Source organism: Numida meleagris, chromosome 7 (assembly GCF_002078875.1).
Source record: "Numida meleagris isolate 19003 breed g44 Domestic line chromosome 7, NumMel1.0, whole genome shotgun sequence".
In the NCBI taxonomy this organism is placed as follows: domain Eukaryota; kingdom Metazoa; phylum Chordata; class Aves; order Galliformes; family Numididae; genus Numida; species Numida meleagris.
Genome location: NC_034415.1, coordinates 14382672 through 14399940, shown reverse-complemented (window position 1 = coordinate 14399940; position 17269 = coordinate 14382672). Strand labels below are relative to the sequence as shown.

At 42.0% G+C, this 17269-nt stretch overlaps 1 protein-coding gene across 2 annotated transcripts in view; it reads right to left on the bottom strand.

Moving 5' to 3' along the window:
* The window catches only part of TGFBR3 (transforming growth factor beta receptor 3), a 117773-nt gene extending 103346 nt beyond the window's left edge, over positions 1-14427 (bottom strand). Inside the window, exon 1 of one of the 2 annotated variants that reach the window (XM_021404089.1) lies at positions 14405-14427. The gene's annotated coding sequence lies outside the window, so the exon portion shown is untranslated. Of the gene's footprint in view, positions 1-10095; positions 10303-14404 lie in introns of those variants that run through there. The other variant, XM_021404088.1, reaches the window with a different exon arrangement.

Genomic DNA, 17269 nt, shown 5'->3' with positions numbered 1-17269 from the left:
TTTGTTGAGGCACCGGCACAGGTTGCCCAGAGAAGCTGTGGATGCTCCAGTGCTGGAGGTGTTCAAGGCCAGGTTGGATGGGGCCCTGGGTAGCCTGGGCTAGTGGGAGATGTCCCCGCTCATGGAAGGGGGGTAGAACCAGATGGTCCTTAGGTCCCTACCAACACAATCCACTCTGTAATTCCATTTGGCCACCTGTAACCAATAGAATGCTGGTGTTTTGACCAGTATCAGTCCTTCACAAGTCAGCTATGAAGTCTTACCCATATCACCTGACAGTGCCAAAGAGAACCAAAAAAAGAAAATGCGTGCTCTAGAGCAAAACATTCTGCATCAGTGTGAAACCTCCTGTAGCCAAAGAATACGTGAAACCTGCAAACTAGGAAAAGTTGATGCAGTCCACTGAACGGTGAGATATTTCCTCTGAAACAAGAGAAGAAAGCTGTGCAAAGGAATTGGGAGCCTAAACTATTTATCCAAGAAATAAACAGAACTCTAAGTTAATTTGAGATTCAAAAGAAATTTCCAAGAGAACCATCTTTTCCTTTGGGGTATATCTGGGTAGCTATTTTCGCAACTGAGGTCATGAAAGGGGATATTAAAAGTATAATCAAAAAGTCCTGATGAGGAAGTGGAAGAAGATGACATGAGGGCTTCTGGATTACTAAACATACTATTTTAATCCCTGTGTTCTAAACTACTACGAGCGGTAAGAAAGGTGGACAAAAGAGGGCATCTGTATCTGGAGTCACTTAAGACTCACAGTCAAAGAAGCATAGCCTGGTAGGAACATTTTTTGCTGGGGTAGAGGCCACTAGTCCTTATAAAAATGAGGGCCTAAACACCACGAAAGAGCTGCTTCACTGAAAAGTATCATTTTGCAGAAGCGATCAGGAATGAGTGCTATTGAGAACATCAGGAAAAACCTTAAAGGAAGATTTTATTAGGTTTTAAAGATGACTGGGGAGTAGGAGGGGGGAAAACATGAAGCACATGAGGGAAGGGACAAGAAGAGAAAGAAATATAAAGGATTATGGTATGTCCATCAGAATTTTGATGCATAAAGCTTTCCTCAGAATTCCAATCTTGCGTGGACTTTTTGAAGCTATCCCTGGAACTAGAAAGTTACCTTTAATGCTACAACATGACCAAAGAATTCAAAAGTTGAAAGCATGCTGTATCCTCTTTAAAAACACTGTTCTACTAAGGATTTCCCAGCCCTCACTGGCAGGAGATACCAGAATCTAAGGCATTGTGGAGCAGGAGTTCACCATAGTCATTGCCAAACTGGGTTCTTATTGCTTTGCTTTTCCCCTTTAATTTATGTTCCTTTAAGCCTTTTCCCTAACAGCTACTGTTTCTCTAATCACCACCTACCTTCCCTGTAGTTTTTCCCTTGCCTTAAGTCTATCATCCTCCTTGTCTAATCTTTTCCTTTAGTGCTTGAAGAATAACTTCCACTTCCTCTCCTCCTTATCCACATGGACTCTTCTATTTCTCTCTTCTTTCTATGCACAATGCCAGAAGTGACACAGCTCTCTACAAATGCTTCTGCGCCAAAGCAAACCAGAAATCTTTCTCTAAACCACGTCAGAAGTCCCACTGAAGTGAATGGGGATGCTTGAGTGAAGCCAGCAGGATCTGTCCCTTTGTGTTGTTTTGCCATAGCAACGCAAACCCAAGTTTCTAGGCTATCCAAGAAGGTCTTCACAGCCAAAAGCTTTTTCACTTTTTGTTTGTTTGTTTTACGCATGGCAACCATTTCATTTATTTAACCAGTTTTTCTCCCACTTGCCGATACTGGCTCACCATGTGAGTGCAAGAAATACATACATTCCATGCACAAGTAATAAAAGGCAATCATTTGTAATCAAGTATGCCTATGCTCAACAAGAATTTCACAGATGGTTAACTGCATGAGCAGCTCTATAAACTTGAGGATAAAGCAGTTTTGGAAGAGTTTATTTATAACTCCATTCCTATTAAATATGCATTTTAGCAGATTCCTTTTTTATTAAATGACATTTATCCTCTGTCAGTTCTGTGTGATTTGTACATGCACAGGTTGGAAAGCTGACTAATACGGTTAGCAAATATCAATGTGGGATTGAAAGTTTCTATGTATTTTTAATGCCTCTGTCCAAAGCATATACATAAAGTTCCACCATTGAGAACTGAAAACAGTAACTTACTCATAAACTATTAAGGGAATAGATTCTGTTTTAGAAACATCAAAGTGGTTTCATTTTCAGGGAATACATGAATAGTAATAAAACCAAAAATCCTGACATATCAAAAGCCCAGGGAAAAAGTAACTCTGATGTCCTGCAGTTCACATGCTGCTGTGCTTGTAATGGGACATTTCAACAAGTCACTGTTAAAGGCTATGGGAACTGGAAAAGTGCCAAGGGAAGATATTTTATGCCATTTAGCAATTGTGCCCCTCTATTCTGTGTAACTTTTGTTTTAACATTTCGTTTATTTATTTTCATATTAATGTTTTACAATGCTAAACTACAGGAAGTCACAAAATATACACAAATCTGTCCAAAAAATGTGAAACTATTTCACCTTTTAACAATGTGTTACTTAAGTTGGGTTTGTTACCTGGTATGTATATTGCCCACTGCTGCCAGGAAGCTCCAGTTTGAATCGTGGTGCCTATTCTCAGTATGATTTTGTAACTAATTTTCCCTTCAGCTTCTCAACACTTTTTTTTAAACTAGCTGACCTGAATTGCTGTGAGTTTAGATCAGAAAAGTAAAGTCATGAAACCAAACAACATGAAAGCTTGAGCTAAATAATCACTGTACATCATAGCACAAAAGTGAAAGACAGTTTACAGAAACAGGATAAAAATCAACCTTTTGTATGTTCCCAGGACTTCCCTTCCCCCAGACCCACCGAGGTATGCAGCTGACTCTTTATGGGCTCAGGGGAAAGGCTGTACTTAAAGTGTAAACAAGAGAATAGCCTCTTGCACGATCAGGATGTAGGAGGGTTTCAATAGGTGGAAGGGAAGGAAGTGCACTAAGGCGTCTTTTTTTAGTGGAAGGAGTACACAAGATTCTTCCTCAAGGAGGAGACTACAGTGCAGATTCCCTTTTAACAAAAGCAGAAATTCCTAGAGATTACTGAAAGTCTACGGAAGGGAGTACACATGGCACAGGAGACAGAGCTTAACAGCAAGGCAAATATCCTATGTGTAACCGGAGCAGCGAATCAGAACTTTTCTACTTTCACACAGAGCCTTCAGGGACATGCTACATCAGATGATCTCAAAAAGGAGCAGAGAAAACAAGACACTGGGAGACTGAGCAGATGTTAGGCTACAGTGGCTCAAGCAACCTGGAATCTAGTACCAGCTTCAGCTACATATTTTCCATGCAACTCACAGAAAGCCTCATCTTTCACACGCAAATGAGTCATAACAGCACCTCTGCACGTCCACAGCACCCCTCCACTATCTGCCTGGAAAGATAATACTATTTCAGGTAGTTCTGCTTCTGTCTTCTGGAAAAGATCTCACTGTCCTTACCAGGGAACACCAGAGGTAAAATTATATGACATTTTCCCGATGGACATTAAGGCAGCAGAAGCAGCAATAAGACTTCTAGAAACTGTGTATACATAAAGATGGGATTCAAGTTGCCAAGGCAGCCCAAGAAATCTGAAAACGTACACCTGAATAAAACTCGGGTTCCTAGGAACAAAACCAGCAGTATCTCACCAGCATTAACAGCAACCAGGCTTCTGTTTTTTAAATGGAGTTTGCTGCTTCTGCAAATTTTACCCTGAAACAAAAACACTGCTGCTGCTGCATAGGAGTCTTCAGGATGAAGAAGATCATGAACTGCATGAAATAAATCTCTACAACTTTCCCTTCTCATGGTTAAATTTCTTTGGCCTAATTACTTTTTTTTAATGGTTTCTAATTGGAAACAGAATGGGTTTCCTGGCACTAGACTATCTTACTCTTCACAAACGCAGTAACAGCCAACAACCTCACACAAATTTCATTAATCTTAAATTTTATTTGGCTTAGTTTCTAATTGCACACCTAAACTAAAAAGTTAACAGCTCTAATGCACCTATACAGGCCAACATGGCCCTAGGGAAGCATCTCCCTGCAGCTATCCCACAGAAAGGAAACATAGCAGGTCAGAAAGTTATCAACACAGCAAGGCTTCTTCTGTTCCGGGTAAGAGATTTCAGCAACTGAGTCTCTTGAGGAATGCCTGATGCAGTTATTTTTTCAAGACTAATCTGCAAAACCTTAGAACTGTATCTAGAACTAGTGCTAGATGCAATCTCCCTACCAGCAACAAAGCTAAATCAATCTCTGCTCAATTTTAAATCTTGAAATTACCTCTGTACATTTAGAGAAGTGGTTTTCAAACTGTGGCCTACATTAAATTACATTAAATACATTAAGATACAAGAAATTATCTGGGTTAATTGTGAGAAGATCGCAAGGGATGACAGCAAAGAACAAGACTATGGCACTGAGCATGAATTTGCTACATAAGGATGCAGGCCTTTCTTAGGGGAAGGAATGGTGATCATCAAACTGAAAAATGCTGAAAAACAGTGCAGAGCAAATGGGATGACGTGACACAAATCAGCCTTCCCCTCTGCCCTGGTCATAAGATGTGACAAGATGTAAATGAGCAGCTTAAAATTCAAACTACTGGGTACGCTGAAACTAACCACACTCATCAAAACCATGTTTGAAGGGAAAACAGTAAAACAAGAGAGGTGTGCTTTGAAATTTGTTCTCTAAAACAACGTGCACACTGGAAAGCAGGTAAATTAATTGAGTGTTTCTTCAGGCTGCTATACAACAACAAAAGACAAAGACATTTGTCAGAAACTAACAATCAGCCACTAGATTTGCAGATGCATGTCTGTAAGATGGGAAAGTTCTCCCACACAAACAGGGAAGACCACAAAGTTCTATACAGTTAAAGAATGAGTCAAAAGGAGCTTCCCTTTATGTAAAAGTAACTTAACCTCTCACTAATTGTCTGCCAAAGATGTGTAATTTAATTTGTTTAGCAGAGAAACATGTTCAGGCTGAGGCAAAATCTTTTTCCATAAAAACTACCATTTATGAGTGCTGTGAGGAGGATTTGTTTCAACAAGGATCCGTATCACTGGCATATTCCACTGAGAATGCACACATACTCCCACATAATTTTTACCGTGCACAATTTCCTGCCTTTCATTATTTACTACATTTACACACAGAGACTGCAAAAAGCTTTGACCAGAAGGTTCGGGATGTGGAAGGCCGCAACAAATTCCTAAATACATATAAATAAATCATCTGCACACCTTGTATGCAAAAAGAAAATCATGGCACCTCATCTCCAGAGTGGAACCAAATGCCCAGCCCAAAAGAACTCAGAAGAACCAATCATTTTAAAGAGAGGAGGGGAAGCTCAGCTACTGCATAGCACAAGCTGCACATACAAAAGGAGTGACTTGGTCCACTAATTCAGTAGCCTTAATATGAGAAAAAGCCATGCTTTTCAAATCCTGCAACAGCTGTTTTGTCAATCAGAATGCTATTTTGCTTCACTCAAATCACTATCAAAACCTAAGAAAACAAGTGCAGCCTCGCTGATATGAGACTACCACAGTTCTCAATTGCATTGTGTCACATACAGCTATAGCCTAATGAATTACTTCCATGAATCTAAGACAAGAAAGGACATACAGTTCCTCAATCCATCTCCAGCTTCTTGGCAAAGAAACACGTTTCCAGCAGATCTACATTGCACAGTTGGCTCCCTTGATAGTTGGAGATTTTTTTGTTATTATTTATTTTTACCATTCCTGACTCAAACAACGAAACTACAGCAATTCCCAACAGAAATGCCTACACTTAGAAAGAAAATCAGAGTACAAATGAATACCTCCCCCCCAAATCACCTTCTATATTACAGTCCTTACTGCCTTCCATGCAGAGCAGCCCATACATTCAGGTATATAATTAACCTGTTTCAAACCCGTGACCTACAGATAAGCAATTCTCTCAGAACCTAAACAGGTCTCTTGCAAGGTCATAACTAAGCTTATTTGAAACAGCTGTCCTTTCCAGCTGACCTCCCAGAATTTTACAATAGTCTGTAACAGCAGAATAAATAAATCTGAAGTTGGTCAACTACTCTATTAAAATTAGAGAAACTATTAAAAAGAAGTGTTAAATATATCACAATTCAATTTGTTAACAACCAATAGCTATAACTCAAGTTGAGGAACTATTTAAAGGATGAATACGAATGAACAGCTTTCACATTTTTCCTCAATAAATACATTGTTTCACCACAAATACATCATAAACTAGTATATTTTGCCAGACAGTTTCTTGTAAGCTGTACATATTCAACAAAATAACAAAATATCAGATGTTCTCCGCTGAACTCAATAAAGCTGACCATTTGGATACTTAAGCTCAAAGGATGCATTTTCAAAAATCTACTTTGACAGGAGGCAAACAGAAAGATATGCGATATATACTGACTAAGTGGCAGTTTTGAAGTCCCTCTTTCAATGATTTCCCAAATAGTGTAAATCCGTTTCATTTCAGCTATCGTAGAGTTAATCATTGCTGTCATAGCACAAGAAAAGCTGCTCTACTGGATGACTGCCAGCTCATGAAAATGAGAATCTGCAGTTATAGACAGAGCAGTTCCAATTGCATTACTTCTCTGCTAGTACATTTTTATGGCAAAACATGCTTCTATTCATGAAGTGGTTAGAAATTCACATACCACTGTTCATCACCACAAATACTGCTGCTCTAGAAGTAATGCTTATTTATAATTCACAAATATTTTGTGGAATTAGACTGAAAGTAACACGATTGCAAAGATATTTGCAATCTGTATCCCACAGAATATTTGCTGATATCAATCGCCTATGACTTAGCAATATGTATCTTAAATATTAACAGAATATTATTGTAGATATCAGACAAAAGCACTGTAATTTATATTTGGAAAAGTTTTAGTACTATTTTTAAGTAACATTAAAGCAGAATTCTCACAGTGACTTTACATATTTCAGCATCTCATAGAACTGCACAGGGGAGAAAGTTTTGTGATTCCCTATTAATAATAATCAGAGCAAAAATAATGGGAGATACAGATCACCAGTGGAGCTTAACACAGACCTTCAGTATCCAGCAACACAGGATACTGCTCCTAGAGAAGAAAACGAGGACACTGGAATATCTATATACCTGGTGGCTGAAACACTAGGGAGGAAAACAACCATGAATGCCTCAGTGTTCAGTCAGTGCCATTCCAGAACCAGGTAAGTACATCCCCAGAGGAACTCACCTCTTCCTATAAAGGTGACTTGGGACCGTTCATTCTAATGAGACTGTATTTTGTCTCCATTTACTTTAAGGCTTAAGGCTATGAGAATATGCAATTGTTGCCAGTCACTGTGGTCTTGGTGCAAACCTGTTACTCCATGGCAGATGCTTCTAGGCATGTTGTTACCCTACCATCAGGCAAAGACAGCTTAACTCCACAGTGCAAGCAGCAAGGCAGCAAACATTTACTGCAGGATAAGGGCTGTTCTTTGGCTCCCACTGAGGAATAGCAACTTGCTCCAAGCTCCCATCCTTACTTAGCGTTCAGCTATCTGCATACCCATACCTTAAGTATTTGCTGTTTGGCTGCATCAGGCTTCATAGACTAAAAAGCATATGCATCCATGTACGTCATTAAGATAACCTTTGGGAATAGCTTCTACCTTGAGAAAAAAAATTAGTAATTGACTGTTCCACCAAAACAAACCAAAACCAAAAATCATTACTGATTCATGCTCGGAACATCAGTTGACCTTTGCAAAAACAAGCTAGTCATGGCTTCCTAAAACCTAAGAGACCACCTATAATACTTTCTCTTATGGAAACCAAAAATACTTTGAATAGTTTCTTGTAAGAACACAATTTTTTAGCCACTCAACTTTAGTTCCACTGTCAAAACATCCTAGCTACCTCATTGTCTGAAGTTTTGCGAGATTACTCAATATCATTTCTCATTTTTACTTAATTCATTTCAAACATCTTGAAAGAAAAGTTCCACTTAAAGAAACCTCTCAGATTTTACCAAGTTCAGTTCTCAATAACACACTAAAATTCCACCCAGAATAGTGAGAGAGATGTCTATCAGAGCAAACTAATAGGCATGCATACAAAAATAATGCGTTTATTCTAACGTTTATTTTTTTCCAAGTAAATCAATATTCATCTTTTAAAGAAATACTATCAAAGGCATAGGCCCAAAGTTTTAACAAACTGCAGCTGTGGTATGAAGAGAGACTTCAGAGACAGTGTTGTGTGTTCCCCCTGCTGGTTAGCAATTAACTTCAGAGCACTGTTCCTAGAGATAGCCACCAAGATGCCACGGCACCATGAGATGATCTGCATGCCAGAGAAATAAAAATCAGAACTTACTTTATGAAAGAAATCCCATCTGTTGGGAGGTACCACTCACACACTGCCTAGATGAGGCACACACACCCAAAGCTGAAATGTGCACAAGAACCAAACAAGACCTCCCCAGAAGGAGAAAGGAGGGCAGAAGAGGAAAAATTCTGAAGTGCCACTTTAAGCTCAACAAGGTTGGATTCGGCAAACAATTGGGGGAAGCAAACTGCAGAGTAAAGGGCTCTTCACTGAAGGAAGCCAGCAGCCTGCCCCCCAGCAGCCAGCCCCTTCTGACTGTGCAGCCATCGGCTGCCCACACAGCCACAGCACCAGGTCCTGGCAAGATGCGCTCTTCCTGGGCTGGCAGCCCCACCAGCTTCCACAGGCTGACCGGGGCTCTTTGCACAAACGTGTGCCTAACACTTCGCTAACACTTTTGTTGGAAATGCTTTGGCAGGGCACCTGCACAGCGCTAACTAAAACCCAGCTACCAACTCATGTTGTCCCTGAGATCCATGGAAAAAAGCATGGACTGCACGGGAAATAAAGTATTCCTGGCAAGAAGCAGTAAACAAATAGACCCACGCTTTGGAATTTGTTGTATTTACAGCAGCTTCAAGGTCTGTCCTGTGCAAGGCTCCAGCAGCAGCCTGGGGTCACAGCACTGCGCCCAGCTGGTCCCTGCGCTGCCCCAGGACAGGGGCTGCCCTGCTGCGGGAGCCTCCCTGCATCGGGCCAACATCAGCCTGCAAGCCCCATCCCAATGGCGCCGAATCGCTTGGCCTGGTGTAAATGCAGGGCAGTCAGGTAAGTGCCTGTGGGAGAATGACATCACGGTGCTTGTCCATCCAAGCCCTCCTCCTCCACCCTACTTACAAAAATATAGGAACCTAATTTTAAGAGTTCCCACTAAAACTGATCTGGGATGATGATCAGACTTGCAGAAAATACTATGTGACAGCAACTAAGTCACAACAGCAACAGTGTAACATAGCTGAGGGAAGTGGGGTCACATCTGGTTACATTTCCAGCACCTGGGGAAAGCCAACCCTGCAGGCAGCTACACCTGGAATTGTAAAAGGACAAAATGCGTAATCTTCAGTAACGCCAGTGGCAGTTACTTGGGACTAGCAAGAGCTCGTGAAACTGGGGAAACCCAAGTGGCCTGGGCACACCTGGTGGGAGTGCGGCGCACAGAGGCAGCGGCGGGACGCACGTCCCACGGGCCAGCAGCTCCCCAGCGAAAGTGCAGTGAAGCTGCACCGTGCTAACTCGCATACCGCCTTCACGTGTCTCGTGCCACCTCCACACCCGCACCAGCTCTGTGTTGCATTCCTACAGCGCTGAGCTCAGCAGTACGCGGGGCGGCATCGGCCCCACAGAGGGCCGCACCGCCGCCCTCCGGCCCCGCACACCGCTCCCGGTGACACCTGTAGCGCGCACTGCCGGACCCGACCGCGGACTCCTCGCCTCCTCCCGCCGCTGCCGAGACCCGACGGCCGCTGGCTGACAGTCGCTGCCGCTCGGCCTCGCCCTCAGGCCTCGCCCCCCGCAGTCCCGCGGATCGACCGTCCCAACCACGGTACCGGTCCCGTGGGTGAGACGCGGACCGCCGCCCGCCCCCGGTCCGGGCCGCCCGCACGTACCTGGCAGGGGCTCCGTCCACGCCGCGTCCCGCGGGGCAAGCGCACAACTGCGCAGCTAAGCCATGGGCAGCGCGGCGCCGGCCGGGAACGGAACCGGACAGGACCCTCGCCGAGGCCGACCCAGCGCCGGCCGCTGCTGCCCGGCCCGCGGCGCGCGGGAGGAGGCGGAGAAGGAGGAGGCGCGCAGCCGCCCGGCCGGCCCCCAACCCGCGAGTAACCCCATGGCGGCAGTGCCGCGCACACGGCGGGCCGGGCCGGGCCGGGCGGGGCCGCGCCGTCATTGGGCGCGGGGCGGGGATTGCGCCGTGACGGCCCCGAGGGTGCCCCGCCCCCGGGGCCCATTCGCCGCGCGGACCTGGCCGGGTCTCGCGCCGCACCTGAGCGCCGTTCGGCTGCACCTGCGCTCCGCCCGCCCGCGGCTCTGCCCGGGGCAGGGGAAGGAGCGGTGTGAGGCGGCGGGTCTGCGTGCGCTGAGCAAAGCGTGCACAGGAAGAGCCTTTTCCCTTCACTTTGTGCCGGAATATAATAGGAGACCTTCTGTACTGAATACACTCCTCGGCTTTTCAAAGCTCCAATTTCAACAGAGCATTGAGTTTTGGAGTGAAGGCATCACGGGTGAGGGCTTTACACCTCACGCTCCGCCCTAGCGTTCCCTTCGGCAAGGGTGGGCGGAGAATCGGCTTCTGAGGCCGGACGGCTCTCCAGTACTGCTGCCCGGGGTGCCGCTGCCGTACGGCGCCGGTAGCGCCGCCGCCAGCGCGAGCACGGCAACACCAGAAAGCTCCGTTACGGCACCGAGCCCTGATCCGCTCGTCCAAATCAGCAGCCCCCGTATCCGCGGGGAGAAAGGGCAGAGATAAAGCGAATCAAAGAGGAGTTTCAGAACGCTTCACCAAAATTTCGCTAGTTCATTCTGCTTTCAGAATACTGGGGGTGATTGTTACGGTGTTGTTTGACCTCACAAAGAGGCTGCAAGAGTTCAGACAACTTATCCACTCTTGAAATGCCAGTACGCAGCCTAGAACGGCCCGCGGCCACCTATACTTAGTGCTGATTTCCCCTTTGCAAGAACCTTGCAGAGCCCCAGATGCCTGCCAGGAGTCTGCGAGCGTCTTGGTCCTGGGAGGTGCGAGACACCCACACTGGGCAGCACAGCTGAGCACCTCCCGGAGACCAAGCCTCAAAATGTTGGCATTAGCTGAGGCCTTCAGCAAGTAAAGCAGAGGTTGCTATAATAAGCATTTGGTTTGCCTGAAATATTTCAGTAAGCAGCCTTATAAAACCTGAAGAAACAAGAGAAATACAAGTTCAGGCTGCTTTTTGGCAGCCTAAACCCACTTATACAACTTTTTATTTATTTTTAAGTGTTTGAAAAGTTGCACATGTCAGAGCATGACATAATCCCCTATTACTCCAAGTCTACATGTCAGATGCAAAATCTTTGTAAGAGATGGGGAGGTGGGGGAAGCCCCTTCAGTAAAGAAGAAAATTAATATTTTACAACACCAAAAGCAACACATGTATTTCAGCGCACATTGTGTCTACTTTACTTCCACTACCTGAAATCCCAGAGCGCTGATCAAAAATAGGATTGAGGCTTAAGCAGAGCGATGATTTAGTATTTAAAATAATAATATTTAGATCTCAATCCTGCAGAGATTAAATTAGATAACATTCCTTCAAATGAGCGGCCATCAAAAGCTGTTCATGTGTACGAAGTATGAGAACAAATCTTGGTAAAATCAAGTTTGTTGGACACGGCCAAGTTGTTCTCACCATTTGCACTGATACTAGGTAAGAACTGATTCCTGCCCTTACAGCCACCTTTGTTAGGTACTGAGCATCCATGAAGTTGAGGCTTTACACCATTTCACTGATGTCTGAAGAACTTCAATGTTGAGCATGTCTTGGCAAGTCTTGATTTGTAGTTATAAACTTCTGTGTAACTAGTTGATGTATATGAAGTTCAGTGACTTAAGAAAAGTTACTGCATACAAGTACAGTTAGGTGTAAGGTTTGGCTGATCAAGGAACATAGTGATTGAGGGGCTTTGGCAATATTTGTTAAAAAATACTTCACAAAAGAACAAACAAAACACCTAATTTCCTATTAAAATCAAGTTAATTCCTTTCAACAGTAGCGTTAAACTGCAGAAAACAACTATATATGTCATTCACATTTTTACTTACTTTTTGAGTATTTGCTGCTCTAGTGATTCACTCCTTTTCCAGAGTGGGATTATTTCACTTAGCAGCCACTGGCCAAATCCAACAATGCAATGGATTATCCTCAGTAAGGTACATGAAAGCTGCAGCAGATCGCTTTTGCAAGATGTTTACAGAGTGCTGCAGAATTCAGCCTAAGTAAATGCCAATCCTTATCTTAAAGGCTGTGCCTCAAGTTAACACTTGGCAGTCTCAATGTCTTTCTCTTTTTTATTTTTAAGACAGCATCAATTCTGAGTCATTACTACTAAATGCTTTTATTTATGTAGACCCAAAAAATTTGTTAGGAATGCTTCTAGGAGTAACAACTACTCATGCGCTACTCACAAAAAATGAAAGGCCACCTTCAATTACAACCTCACATTATCGTCAATAAAACTCTAACCCACTCTGAAGAGTCAGATGAGTTCACATCGCCCAAACCAGAAGCAGTACCAGTATCCTAAAGTGACATCCTATGTGAACTAACTAATCCTTTCTCAGGACAGGCCTTATTAATGTGGATACGATTCCATATTCTTTTGTATGGATCTTTATAATCCTAAACTGCACGCTGGCCTTGGTCACTCAAGCCTAAAGATATCACTGCTATAACAGAGACATCCACATCCTTTGTGTTTACAGAAGCCTTGCAACCAGCCAGGTTCTTGAGTGCACAACACATTGGCTACCAAGCAAGGAGCTCAGCTGTGCAAGATGCTTAGCAAGATGCACAGCTACCACTGATTCAGCAAATAACTTTCAGCACACAATTTTAAGCAGGCACTACTGAAGAGCATACACTTATCAATCAATGCTTATTTAACTGAAGCCACATTGTTCAACTTCTTTTGAAATCAAGATTTCACATAAACTAACATTTTTTAATGCACTGGAGTTTCTTAATACATGGAGTTTAACAACAGAACTGGAGTCAGCTTGTTCTCAAAACCTTGCCATACTAAAAACCTTTACTGCCTGGGTAATTCCAGCAATTCAAGGAACTCAGAATCATCTTTGACTTCTGTAATAATGCTGGTCTAGAGATTAAACTCTGAGCTAGGGATTACATTATTGGTAGAATACTCAGTGTGCCACCTGCTAATGAACATACTCTTATGATGAATCCACCACACAAGCAGAAGTGCACTTGAAGCAGATACTTCAGGATGTAAGCATTTGACAATCCCTTACCTATTTATACCACTACTTAGAGCACTTCACCCACCAAAAGAAATAGAGAGTATAACAGCTTAACAGCTCTATGAAATAACCATTCTCAAATCGATTTGGAGACTCTAATTGTGAAAGCAAAGATTTCCATCAATGAGCAACTTAGTATGAAAATATTTTCCTATCAAAGTATTTCAAGATCACAGAAATGATTCCCAGACATTAGTAACAACTAATTCTTCCTTATGAGCAATTTTATTACTTTACCTATATAGTTTTTCATATGAAGGTTCCGTTAACAAAATTAAGACATCTAAAGCCTCTTAGGAAATAACTCATTAATACCAACTAATGAGGTTAAAATTCTGCATTCCTTACAGAACAATCCTGCATTCCTTGAACACCTAAAACTTCTGCCAAAGTTAAGTAAGTGTTAGTGTTGTACTGCTAGGCCTGTCTATACTTGAAAGTTACTTTGGATTAAGGCAGGGAATGAATTTCAAGTGCTGCAGCACATCTGGAAAAATTCCAAACGAAAGCAAGTCATATACTATCCAAACCTGGAAGGTACCATGACTTTTGAGCTCTACATTGAAGTTACAAATTGAATTTAAATAGCACATACCTGAAGATTTCAGATTAAAAAAAGGAAAGAAAAAAATCACACAAAAACCCTCTGATGTGACTCACCATCACTTTCGTGCCTCCTACTCTCACCTGTACACCTTGCACTGACTCCCCTGTACCCAGCACTCTCTTCGACTGACTCTGATACTCCCTTGTTCTCCCTTGAACATTTTTCTGATGTTTATAGGCCCTCAACACAACAAGTGCAAACACAACAGACCAGAAGGAGGAAAGAGAGTGTATAAGAGAAGGGGGGAAAAAAACACAACAAAAGATCAAACAAGAAAAATGTGACAGTAGCATACCTCCACTGCTCAATTACTTCCTTCTGGCTGAATCCCATATCGTATGCTGCCTGTTCAAAATGCAATCAAATAGGCAGAAGTCATAGGTGATTTTAACCTCTCCAGTTCTGGACAATTGTCATTAGATTTGATCACAAAACACCTAGAATTTAATAGAAATCAAAAATACTAAGTAAGATATACACAAACTTTCAGATTAAAGCCTGCATATTCAACCTCTGCAAATACCTACACTACAGAATTACACAACTGAAATTGTAGCTGTGGTCTGCAGGGGTCCCACGTCACTGTATTTTGTTCTGAGCTTTAAAAACATAAGGCATGCTTGTGGTTCAACATCACATCATGGATGGAATTCTTTGCAGCCAAGCTGTAAATGTAACAGGCTAAAAATCTTCTCATGTATACAATGGCATAATTACTTTATTATTTTTCACATTGTATACACAGGGTGCCAAAGGTTTTACTTTAAAACAAACAAGACAAACCTGTTTCCTAGAGAGCTAACAACTTAACAAGCAAAGGTAAGTGAAAGAAAGGAATGCACAACAACAATTAATCACTGAAGTTTGATATATTGTATTAGTTATACGACCTGGATATTTTCCTGTAACCTTTCTGGACTTCTGTTCATTGTTTTCCCCCTTTTTCCTGCCTTCCCAATCTGATTTGATTGCAAGTGCACATCTCATTGGGTCATGACACAGAAATGGAAGGAGGTTCAAGTACAGAGAGCACCACAGAGGAAGCAGCGAAAAATCAAGCATGGAGATACGCAGATATCATTTTTTAAGTTACATTTCATCCAGCATAGCAGAAATGCTGGAAATAAGACTGTTTAAACTGTATTTCTGTCCTGAAATAAAATTGATGTTTAGAATTTAACTAAAAATCCTAAAGAAATTAGAACATATTCCATGTGAGTTAAAAAAAAGAAAAGTTGCAAGTCATTGTTTTATTAAATAAAGCTATTATTTTGTTAGCATTGTTTGCAAATGAAATTGTTCATTTAAGATTTTTGGAGCCCAAAATAGGCAATGACATTTTGAAGTAGAAAAATTAGATAAGTAAATACTCTGCTTCCAAAACTGCTCCCCCACAAAGGAAAATCACCTAGTTAAACACATTATCTGTAGGAACTTAAACATCATCCTGTGGCAAAATTTCTGCGTTTGCCAATCAGAGAAATGTATTGCATAGGCTGCAACTTATTTAGTTGAGCTCCAAAACTTCAGGGAAGGAATTCCACACTGCCACTCCATGGCTAGAGTTAGAACTGCTCCTAGAGAAAAATACCTCTATTTTCTTTTTTTTGTAGGAAATTACCAAGACCACTATAAAATAAACACGTAAAAATGCTTAACTTTATACTTCCCTGTGTGGCTTTCAGTTTAGATCTAGCTAGAGTTAAGAATTAATGTAAAAGTGCTTCCTTCACATATACTGTACTGCTTTTGCTATTCCAGAGGACATATTCTTTTGTCTTTTTTTTTTTTTTTTAAAGTATTGAAGTCTTTCTTGCAAGTATTGGGCCTCATTTTTTCCCTCTCCATGTGATCTGTAGTGCATTACATTCTCTTTTTTTTTTTGGGCCTTAGACTGCTTCTGATTAATGCCTTACGTTGGATATGTTTGTTTCCTCCCATGTGTTAGCTTGTCGTCCTTGGAAGAAGAATAACAAATGCACCAGGGAACGTGACCTATCCATCTTAACTGTCCTTCATTGAGTCTGAGTGGACATGTAAGACAAGTGCATACATATAATTCCTGAAGGGTTTATACTTAAATTTGACACATATTTGCTGCTGGAAGACTTTCATGTCATACATTGATTCATAAAGTATCAATTATTTAGAGCAGATGTGTGTGAACAGCTATCAAAATTCACTCTTTGTTCCCATTCACACATTAAAAAAGCCAAATACAAGCTTCTTTTTCTTTCTCATATACGCAAAAGATCAAGAGAGATCTTGAGAAAGCAGAGAAGTGAAAAAACAACCCAACCCCCTTACAATCTACCACCTTTATCAAGCTCTGGGAGGAAAGAATGGTCTTATCTCAACATTCAGATGCTTGCACATCAGGTAGACAGTAGAACAGGTTCTGCAGCTGGGAGAAAGCCTGAGTTCCAAAGAAGAGAACGAACTTGAGAAATTGGCCATCTATGACAATTTCAAGGGACTATGTATCACTTCAAACATACCTCTTGACTGTACTATGACAGTCCAGCTTGTGGAGAAAGACAATCTTTCAGTAGATAGGTTGAAAGCAGCTGGAAGCACCATGAAATAAAAGAACCAATAACACCAATCATAGAACAGATCGGAACTCAAAGTCTTCTGAAATATCTGTTCACAAGTAGTCTGAAGTGTCCCCAGCTAGCTGTAGTTTTACAAATATTCCCCACTAAAGGGCCAAACGCAAACTTCATAAATTTTCACAGCTGCTTCCTGTAATCCACCACCATCTCCCTTGCGCAACTTAACATTGACAACCCTTAGATATTCCTGAATTCTTTGTTCCACAAAACTGTCAGTGTCAAATGTGAAGGAAACAGCGAAGCTGAAGGACAAACTACATACCTCAGAACCAGTATCCTCTCAGAAATCTTCCCAAGGTTATCACTCGGACATCACTTAAAAGCAGGAACAATTCAGGCCCAGCTCTATCTCAGGACAGAGAACCTTCTGTACAAAACAGGTTGTTTATAGTCAGCTTGTATCTATTGGATCATCTGAAGTTTATCAGACAGATAAAATTACATACACAGTGCTGTTGAAAGCCATGGTCAAAGAAAAGAGAAAAAGAACAAGAAATCAAGAGCAAGCTATACTTTCAGAGATCATGAGTTTACATAGCCAGTAA